General features: G+C 34.8%; 1 pseudogene; it reads left to right on the forward strand.

Moving 5' to 3' along the window:
• Positions 1-8655: 8655 nt before the first annotated feature.
• LOC107021996 overlaps positions 8656-11654 on the forward strand; it is an 8669-nt pseudogene continuing 5670 nt past the window's right edge.

The raw sequence follows: 11654 nt of genomic DNA on the forward strand, positions 1-11654 counted from the left end.
TGAAACTGAAAAAGCGATGCATTTTTTTACTATTTTTTTTATTATACAGTTTTTATTATTTTTTCTATTATATAGTTTTTTACTATTACGTTTTTACATTTTTAATTTTTTTGGTAAAAACAATACTCTTTCTATTCCTATTTAGTTGTCTATTTTAAAAATGACACAAATATTAAGATATCAGTAATTAGCATAGTGAAGTTACAATTTCACCCTTATTAATTATTATTTAAAAAAGAATGAATTATAACTTGAAATTTTTCAAGAAATTTAAATGAGAGTATAATGGATTTTTTTTTGTCCTTGTTGATTTATCAATGGACAAGTAAATAGAGATATCTAAAAGAAAAAATATGGACAAGTAAATAAGGACGGAAAGAATATTTGTTTTTTGAGATCTTGAAATCTCAAGAGAGAAGAGTGGGTGAAACTTATGTTTTCTTTGGTGGATTTTGTGTTTTTTTTTAATGTTTAATTATGAAATCATAAATAATTAATCTCATGAGAAAATGGTCAAATGACCCCCTAACCTATTAGTCAATTTTCAACTACACACCAATACTTTACGGGGGTGATATTACCCCCCTGAACCTTTTATTTTTGATATGTTGTAGCCCTCAAATACTGACATGTCCAAGAAGGTGATATACACTTTTCTTAAGCGCGTAAGAACTTATCTATAACATATAATGTCCGGTTTAAATCCACGTGTAAGATGAAATCAGCCTAAAATTAATGTTGTCAGCTGTAGTTTGCATTTTTTTGGCTATTTTCTTGAAAAAGTCTTCTTTCTTCTTCCTCTTTTCTGCCATTTTCAAAGCGAGTTTATCATATTCCATTTCAAAGCTTTCAATGGTATCTTCCATTTGAAAGTATGATGTTGTGGGATTCGCAATCCTCTCTAATGCTCTCCGATTTTAAATTTAGTGTTCGAAATTTTTCTTCACTATCAAAATTATAAAATTTTTGGGTACCGTGATTAATCGATAAGGTTTGAAATTTCTTCTCTTAGGTGATGTCCATAATACAAGTTATTTTCCTCTTCAACTCATAACTATAAAATCGCAGAAAACGTACAAATATTATTTTCCTCCTCCCTCTAAGAAGAAGAATCATGAAAATAAATCTCTCGATCTGCCCCTCAAGATTAAAAAATTGTAATTTTTACTCACTTGGGACACCATAACTATGTCTTCTTTTTGTAATATAATCAGCTAAGTAAAAATGAATTTTTAAAAAATTAAGTACTAAAAAAATAATTTCTGGATGTACAAAAATTACTTGTCTTTGGAGTTGTAAAAGAAAAATTGATACGCAATTGAATCATACATATTATTGATTAGTTTGAAATTAGAACTATTCATCCTAACTTAAAGAGAAAAGTAAAGGAAGTGGGGGATTTCTTTTCTCAAGAAATTCATAGTAAAGATGGAGGAGTTTAGACATTGGATATGAAATATGAAGAAAATAAAAGTGACAGGAGTAGGCGGCGTGTATACAAGCATGTGCATATGTCTGGTTAATGATAGAAGATCAGCGTTTAAGGGTTATAAAATATCAAAAATAAAAGATTTAGGGGGGGATAATAGGACCCCCGCAGAGTATTAGTGCGTAGTTGAGAATTGACTAATAGGTTAGGGGGTCATTTTGACATTTGTCTTAATCTCATCAATTATTTTCAATGCATTAAAACCTTAATTAAAAAATATATTTAATATTTAACTTAAAGGATAAAAATATCTAAAAATAAACTAGTTTATAGTCCTTTTATGGTTGTGGCCAAATTATGGTTAAACTTTTCTCGGCGAAAATATTTTTTTGGAACAAAATATCAAATCTCACGTGAGCAAACAGGTTCTAACCATGTAGCATGTGTTGGAAGAGTTATAATGGTTGTAGGTGATAGGTGCTTTGGGTGAAAACAAATGAGTCCCCTTTTCAGGTAAGTAGTAAACTAAAGTGTGAAAAGACAGCTACAGTACTCCCCACGCTTCTTTATTCAAATCAATATTCCCATTTTTTCTAACAAAATATTCCCAGCAACTAAGTGTTCTTCTCCGACACCGACACCTTTTGGAGTTCCTCCGGCGACAAGCCTGCAGAAATATGAAAATGTAGACGTTTTATTCGTATATACTGTACACATTTTCCCCTGCATGACTTTACTTAGCTAAATAAGTCTTCCATAAACCTACAAATATATGCATTTTTAATTGAATATTGATGATAATCTTGTTTCTTTTTTACAGTTAAGGAAGATTGCATAACCCCAACATACCAAAACTAGTTGTATTCTTCATGTTGGCCTGTTTTGCTTCAGTGAAGCAGTGTTTTGTTCCACATAGAACAAAGAAATGTGTTCATGTAAGGGGAAAAACAGAACAACAAGTTGAGGAGAAAACAGAAGAAATAGTTTTAGTGGAATGTGTTGGTATAACAAAAGAAACACAACAATTAATTCCAGCACAATGTGGTGGTCTGATAACGAAAAATACAGTTACAGACTTGATAGATGTGGTCTTTAGCTGATGTCCTCAACAAACAGCTTTTTAGAGACAAGGTTCCAGTCTTTTAGAAACATTTATTTTAGCTGTTGTCTAAACATGTTTATGATGCTTGTTTGAGTTTTATATTCATTGGTTATTGTTTTCATAATAGGAGTGAATAGTTATCATGTTTTATAGTGAAATTCTCATTTAGGTATACTACAATCCATGTTGCTCAGACTCAAATGCGTGTTGGATTCTCCAATAGTAGTGTATTTTTGAACAATCGCAGCATCGAAAGTGAAGAGTCCGTCACAATAAAGAAATTTATCAATTTGTTTGGTTGTTGTTGAATAGACATTGACATACAAGACAATCTTTCTTTAGCTCTAGTAAATTAAATGAATTTCATGTGATAATCCTTGCACATTCATGTTACAGAAGAAGAAGAAGGTTCTGGAAAAACTTCATGAAGAATGTATTTTATTAAAATGGAAAAAAGTGAGTGAGACTATTACATGTGATCCTATATATATATATATATATAGATACAAACGCAGAGCTAGCTAACAAACTGTACGTAAAAGTGACTTTCCTATAACTAACTCTAACAAACAAATGAACAGTGTTAACTAACTTTGTGACTAACTGACCGTTAACTAACAGTAATAACTAAATTATATTCTCATCACCCCTCTCAAGTTGGAAGTAAGTGAGTTTACAGACAACTTGTTCAAAAGTGTAGCATGCTTGACTCCAGTCAGAGCCTTTGTAAAAATACCTACCAGTTGTGAATCTGTGCAAATGTGATGAAGTGTAATCAGGCCCTGTTGTAGTTTATCCCTAACAAAGTGGCAATCGATCTCTATATGTTTGATCCTTTCGTGGAACACTGGATTCCTGGCAATGTGTACTGTAGCTTGGCTGTCACAGAAGACCTGTATTGGCAAGGGGCAATATTCACACAATTCAGTTAGTAACTTTTCAAGCCACACTATCTCACTAATTACCTGTCTTACAACTATTGACTCTGCCTCTGGAGAGGATAATGAAATTGTGACTTGTTTCTTTGACTGCCAGCTGATAGGACTGTCACCCATAAGCACTAAATAACCACTAACTGATTTCCTTCAATCAGGACATGCAGCCCCGTCTGAGTCACCATATGCACTGATGGAAAGTTCAGGCTTGTTCGAGATGAAAATTCCCATTGTAGGATCCTGTCTCAGGTATCTAAGAACATGGTAAGCTGTCTTTAGATGTGGTTCCCTAGGTGTTTGCATGAATTGGCTGAGGTGTTGCACACTGTAAGCTATATAATCCTAGTATTTGTGAGAAAATTAAGCTTCCCTACCAGCTTTCTGTAAAGAATGGGATCTGATAATAGCTTCCCATCAGTGGCCCTCAATTTTTCAGTAAAATCAAGTGGTGATGTAGCAACCTTGCAGTTCAAAGAGTCAAACTCCTTTAGCAAATCAATAGTGAACTTCCTTTGTGAAATAATGATACCATCAAGTCTGTACAATATTTCTAATCCCAAGAAGTAATGCAGTCTACCAAGATATTTTATCTTGAATTGATCATTCAAAAAGGATTTCAAAGAGTTGATTTTCTCCTGATCAGTTCCAGTTAAAATCACATCATCTACATAAATGACAACAAACACTAAAGAGCTTCCCTTTCTCTTATGAAACAATAAATAATCACTATTTGAATGTGTGTAACCTTTTGAACAAAGGCTGCTGGCCAGCTTGTCATACCACTGCTTACTAGCCTATTTTAAACCATACATGACTTTTTTCAATTTGCACACCACATTTTGACTGCCCACAGCAAAACCTTGGGGCAATTTCATATACACTTCCCCATTCAAGTCAACATAAAGGAAGACATTATTAACATCTAGTCGATACAAATTCCACCCCCTCTTGACAGCCAAGCTGATGAGTGTCCTAACAGTAGTCATTTTTACAACAGGAGAAAAAGTTTCATTGTAATCTATCCCAGCCTGCTGAGTGTACCCCTTTACCACTATTCTGGCTTTATACCTTTCCACACTACCATCTGCCTTGTGTTTGATTTTATACACCCATTTACAACCAATTGCATTATTTCCTTAGGGCATAGGGACCATTTCCCAAGTATTATTTGGATATAATGTTTCAAATTCTTGTGTCATTGCATCTTGCCAAGAAGGATACAATACTGCTTCCTCATAAGAAGAAGGTTCAGAGTCATGTAAAATAATTTCAATCAACTGCTGACTATCAGAACATAGAGAGATGAAGCAAACACTATCATGGTTGGATAAAAATGAGGTGAGTGAGTGAGGTGAACTGGAGGTATTTAAAGAGGAATGAAGTTTAGGTAGGTTGTAATTATACTATTTCAAGTAGTTGGGGGTATGCAGAGACCTAGTTGTTCTTCTAAGGGTATGTACATTATCAGAAGATGATGTAGGTGCAGGTATGGGTTGTGAGGTGGTTAATATGTTGATGGGAGGTTGAACATCAGGAGTTGTAGTGGAGACTGTGTTATCAGTAGTGTCAGTGATTACTTGATCTGTACTGAATTCATGGGATGTGTTAGTGTCAGTAATTCATCATTATAAAAAATATTCGTTGAGTTAGGCATGCAAGTAGAGTTATTAGAGTTGTGAGACAAAAGTTTTAGAATAGAAGCAAAACTAGAACCATCAGGAGCCAATACAAAAGAAAATGCAGATTCATGAAAAATAACATCTCTAGATACATGAACTCTTTTGGTAGCTGAATCTAAAACCTTGTATCCTTTTATATTGAAAGGATATCCAACAAATATGTGTGGTATTGTCCTTGGTTCAAACTTATCTTTACGAGTTTTTAAAGTGGTAGGGAAACATAGGCATCCAAAGCTAATAAGGTGAGAGTATGTAGGCTGTGTATGGTATAACAATTCATAAGGAGTTCTATTCTGTAAAATCCTTGAAGGAAATCTATTAATAGTGTATGTGGCTGTGAGGATACACTCTCCCTAGTATTTCATGGGCAATTTGGAATGAAATAAGAGTGCTCTTGTTGTCTCAAGAAGATACTTGTGTTTTCTTTCAACTACACCATTTTGTTAAGGTGTGTAGGGACAAGATTTTTGGTGAATTATGCCTTTCTCTTGGAAAAAATGAGTGGCTTCAGAAGAGGTGAACTCTAGACCATTATCAGATATGATAATTTTCAGTTTGGTCTGAAATTGGTTTTCCACAAGTGACACAAAAGCTTTGACTATTTGTAGGGCACTACTTTTGCACCTTAACAATTGTGTTTAAAGTTGATCTTAGTGAAGTCATCTACCATCATCAAGAAATAATGATAACCATCATGAGTAGGAATGTGGTATCGTCCCCATAGGTCAACATGGAGCAACTCAAAAACTTTGATGGTGTTGATTGTTTTTTGGAAATGGCATTTTAGTTTGTCTAGCCATAGGGAATATAACACAAGTAAAGGGTTGTCTGGGTGAGAAATGATAAGTATGGTGTGGATTCGTCTCATCTTTGCAAAAGGCACATGTCCTAGTCTAGCATGCCACAAAAATTCATCTCCATAAGAATTATTAGATTTAGCAACAAAAGAAGAACAATCAGTATTATGACATGGAGAATCAAGACAAGACCAAACATCTTTGTTGATATAGAAGGATTGTTTTACAGTAGATGGTGGTAAAACATCATTACATTTGACTTAAGAGGGAACTGAATGACAATAACTTGAAGAGGCATGAGATTTCCTGATGCCAATTGGACATGGACAACAATTGTGACACTTTGAACACAAGAAATACAATCCATTCTTGGCTCTACCAAGTTCCAGAGGGCTCTTCAGAAAAGGGTCCTGCAGTAAACAAGAACCACAGTTAAAACTTACTACACCTTTGAGTTGAAACACCAAACAATGAATTGAGACTAGATTGAACTTGAAACTAGGTACAAACAACACTTTCTGCAGAGTCAAAACTGGACTTACACAAACATCACCAGTTTCAGTCACTTTAACTTTGTAACCATTTGGTAAACTAATAAAAAAACGTGATGGCAATGGTCTAATGTTTGTAAGTTTGGATTTATTATGTCATGTGGTGTGATGCCCCTGAGTCTATGATCCAAGAATCATCAGTTAACCTTACACATTTACAAGAAAGATCACATATCTCAGTAATAGAGGAATAGCAAACAAGTATACCTGCAAGGTTCACAGCTCCACTCAACATGTTATCTCAATTATTTGTAGTTTCATGTCCAACCTGCAGTGATCCTAAGAGATTGAGCAACTGTTCATACTGAAATCTGGACAAATTCAATGGCATTTGCCTCTTCAACCCAGGATCCTCTTCACATTGACTCCCATCACTCTCAGAAGTGCATTCATTTGTTGCAGAAACAACATTCTTTCCCTTTGAGAATTTAAAATTTTGTGGATATCCATGAAGCTTATAGCATCTTTCTTTTGTGTGGCCTTTCTTCCCGCATAAATCACAAAACAAAGAATCCCTGCTGGTACTGAATTTCCTCTAAACATATTTGTGTTGTTCAAATTTCCAGTTGTTCCTGCATTTTCTCAAGATGAATTGTTGGTGGTTCTAGGTCCTCCCTTGGTACCTGCAGTGGTGTAACTTGAAGCACTAGCATTCAAAGAGGTTGAATCCAAAGCAGTGAGGTTTTGAGGCTTCACTTCCCTTTGTTTTTACTCTTAAGACAATATGGCAAAAGCATGTGCCATGCTAGGCAGTATGTTCTCATTCAGCCCCATCAGAAAGTGTATAAGTCTTCGATCCTGTTCAGCTAGACCAATTTCACCTTTCCACCACAAGTGGACACATAGTTCCATTGAGAACCTATATCAACTGTGCTCATTTCTTCCCAAAGTTTCTTCATTCTCGTATAATAACCAGTGATATCCGAGGTGCCTTGGACAAGATCATTTATTTCTTTTCGAAGTTGATACAACTTACAGCCATTTGTTTGGTCATACATTTCTTCCAAGTCACTGCATAATTCGTATGCATTACTAACATATTGTAGGCTATCCCTTAGATCTGGTGATAAGGAATTGAGAATCCAAGAGGTTACCATATCATCACACCTTTCCCACTGCTGAAAATTAGGATCAGGTCTCACAATTTTCCCATTGATAAATCCTATTTTGCTCTTAACAAACAAAGCTCTAAGAACAACTCTCCTCCAAGATCTATAACCAGTACCATCAAAAAAAGCAGGTAACATAGATGATCTTGCATTCTCAGATGGATGCAAGTATAAAGGGCTAGAAATGTCCATCCTAATAGTAGATGTGGAACCAGTCTGAACTGGATCAACTTGATTATCAACCATGATGAAATCAAATCGCGATGGAGTTCAAAGTACAATTTGAGCAACAACAACTGTAACTCAAAAATTAAAAAGCTTGAAAGCAAAAAAAAAAGAACAGGAAGAAGAAGTAGTGTCGATTTGATTATCAGCAATTCTGAAAACTTCAAAAAAAATTCAACTATGAACTTGATATGAAAACTCACAGACTGATATGAGAGTGATTTGGATGCGGAAAAAGGAGCAGGATCTTGTGTCTTATTGCTCTGATACCATGATAAAATCAACAATCTATGATTACAAACAATCGAGCTCCTCCTTGTTGAACCTTGAGTTTACAGTAGAAAAAGAAGGTTCTGGAAAAACTTCATGAAGAATGTATTTTATTAAAATTTTAAAAAAAGTGAGTGAGACTATTACATGTGATCCTATTTATATATAGATACAAACTCAGAGCTAGCTAACAAACTGTACGTAAAAGTGACTTTCCTATAACTAACTTTAACAAACATATTAACAGTGTTAACTGACTTTATGACTAACTGATCGTTAACTAACAATAATAACTAAATAATATTCTCATCACATACGAACCAGAGGTTGGAGATTTGATACCATTATCAGATGTGAGGCTGAAAAGCATGGATGATTTCAACAGACCAAAAAGATCATTTATCATCGCATTAGTACAAGGCAAAGATGAAAATTGGGACAGGCTAACTATCCTGTCTTCGAAGCCTATACCTTTTGTGAAACAACACAATGATAAGGGTGAACAAGGAGGCAATCTTTTTATTGTTTATCTTTCTATTTGACAACGAATATTCGAATATGGAAAACTTTGAATTCAGACTTGAAAAGTGCAAACCTGGAGATTATGAAGACTATGCTGAAAGTGGATCCAAGTACTGTGAGTAAATTTCTTCTACTTTATATTATTAATCCTAAAGAAATATTGTGGACTCAACCCTTTTAGTTTTTATGTCCAGTTGTCATTAATAAAAATTCATTAAAATTTTAATCATTTGCAGGGTGAAGGAAATTGTGCTAGATCTTTGTTCCTTGGCAAAATCTACGACTAATACAAAATCATTTTCAAGGAGCACGAATGATGTCTTCTGGTCTAAACAATGTCAAACAAGAGGATGTTATAAGTTGTATTGCAACAAGAGAATGTGGTTACCAGAATACTTTCAAGCTAATCTGGGGTCCTCTTGGGACTAGAAGCACAAAACAGTTACCTCCTGACTTTTTCTCCTTTTGAAAATGAAATGCAGAACACTGACTTGTGCTCCCACTAACGTTGCTGTCTTGGGAGTTGCAACGAGGTTGATGCAACTAGCACAGGATGGTCTGGGAGTATGATACATATGGGTTAGGAGACATAATTTTGTTTGGTGATGAGAAAAGAATGAAGATGGACGATCATGGAGATCTGTTTGATGTATTTCTTGATAACCTTGTTGCTGCTGTATCTTGATCTCTATCTCCTAATCATGGATGGAAAAATGGTATACAGTCCATGACATCTTTACTTGAGGACCCTGAAGAGAAATACCATGAATACTTGGAAAAAGAAAAAAAAAGGAAGAAGAAGTATGTCCTTCAAACTTTAAAAGATAACAAGAAAAATCATAGGGTAATAAAAGTTTTCAAATGAGGATCAACTTCAGATCAGGTGGCAAATCAAATAAGGCCATTTCTGCTGTGAAAATCCTGCATGAAAGGGAGGTAGGAAAAAAACAAGACCGTGTTTGGATATTTCAGGAGTTTGTTATCAATAGATTCAATAGGATCTTGGAGCAGTTAATAGTTCATCTGACAAGTTTGTACACTTATCTTCCAACTTCTTTCATTTCACTAGAAATAGCAAAAGAAATTATCAAAGTTCTTGAGATGCTTCAGACTCTTGGAAGATTGTTTGGTACTGTCAAAATATATGGTGATTTAAGAGAATTTCTACTTGGAAATGTAGTTGTTACAAGGAATAACACGACGTACTTTTCAAACCTGTACGTAACTAAAACAGAAAGCATCAACGTATTGAAATCTCTTAGCAAGAGTTTCTCTCTTCCAAAATTCACTGATATTCGAAGTTTATGTCTCAAAGGTGCATGTTTAATTTTTGGTACTGCTTCTAGCTCATCAAAGCTGTGTACAGGAAAAATGACCCCATTGGATATGGTCATAATTGATGAAGCTGCTCAGCTGAAAGAATGTGAATCCACTATTCCCCTACAGCTCCCAGGTCTCCGTCGGGCCACACTTATTGGGGATGACAGACAATTGCCTGCAATGGTTCAGAGCAAGGTTTGTTCTTGCTTGATATTAAAAAATCAGAATCATTCTCTTTTATCATTGACAAAATGTCTATAATTTGGCAGTTATCTGGGAAGGCTGGCTTTGGGAGGAGCTTATTTGGGAGACTGGTAAATATTGGTCTCAAGAAGCACCTTCTTAATGTTCAATATAGGATGCATCCTGCAATAAGTTTCTTTCCAAATAGAGTGTTCAACAAGAATAAAATTATGGATGGTCGGAATGTAAAAGAAGCAATTTATGAGAAGAGATTTCTTAAAGGAAATATTTTTGGCTCCTATTCTTTTATTAAATAAGCTCTGGGAAAGAGGAGCATGATAACAAACACAGCACAAGAAATCTTCCAGAAGTTTATGTTGTAGCTGAGATAGTTGCCAACCTTTATAGAGGTAATAATCTATCTTTCAAGGACTTCATTTTTGCTTATGATGAGTCTTTCTTGTTTTCACTCATGTATCTTGGTTAGAAACTCTGATTTAGTTTTCTGTAAGGAAAAAGATTTCTGTTGGTTGTCTATCGCCTTACAAGGCTCAAATTCTTGCGATTCAACAAAAACTTGGAAAGAAGTATAGCACAGATGTCAACAGTCACTTCTCAGTGAATGTACGCTCTGTTGATGGTTTTCAAGGTGGTGAAGAGGATGTGATAATTATATCTACTGTTCGTTCCAATGGGAGTGGTTCAGTGGGTTTCCTTTCTAATCGTCAGAGAGAAAATGGAGCAAGCAAGGTATACTACTTTACTGGACTGCAATATTACATGTTAAATATTTTTTAAATGTTAGAAACGATTATAATTGTCTATTCTTATCTCAAAGTTGTTTTTGAATGAAAAGATAATGGATGACCATGTTCATATTTTGCTTCCTTGGTTTCGTATGCAGATACTGTCTTTGGGTATTAGGAAATGTGGCAACTTTGGTTAAAAGTGGTTCCATTTGGAAACAATTAGTCATCGACTCCAAGGCTCGGGGTTGTTTCTTTGATGTTAAAAAAGAATATAGTTTGACTCAAGCTATTGAGTGCTACCATTGATTTTGGACAGATTGAGACATTACTCAGCATGGACTCTCCTCTATTCAAAACAGCCAAGTGGAAGGTGTGCTGCTTCATCTTGCTTATAATGGATTGTTAAAGTTTCTTTCATGGAGTCAATTTTGTCTTTTGAAAAATAATTTAAACGCCTTATCATAAACCCCTAAGCATATTAATAACAAATAGTATTAAATAATAGTATTAAATAATATTAGTATTTACTGTGTACTAATCCTAGTCCTATTAGGATTAGTACTCCTTAATCCTAGTCCTATTAGGATTAGTACTCCTTCCTATATCTCCTATATATATCTCCCATGTATTCCCTTATTAGGTCAACACTTCAATACAATCAATATTCCTTCATGGTATCAAGAGCCAGAAACCCTAAACCCTAAACCCTAACTCCTAAACCCTAAACCCTAAACCCTAAAACCCTAAACCCTAAACCCTAAACCCTAAACCCTAAACCCTAAA

The sequence above is a fragment of the Solanum pennellii genome, chromosome 6, assembly GCF_001406875.1.
Source record: "Solanum pennellii chromosome 6, SPENNV200".
NCBI classification, from domain to species: Eukaryota; Viridiplantae; Streptophyta; class Magnoliopsida; order Solanales; family Solanaceae; genus Solanum; species Solanum pennellii.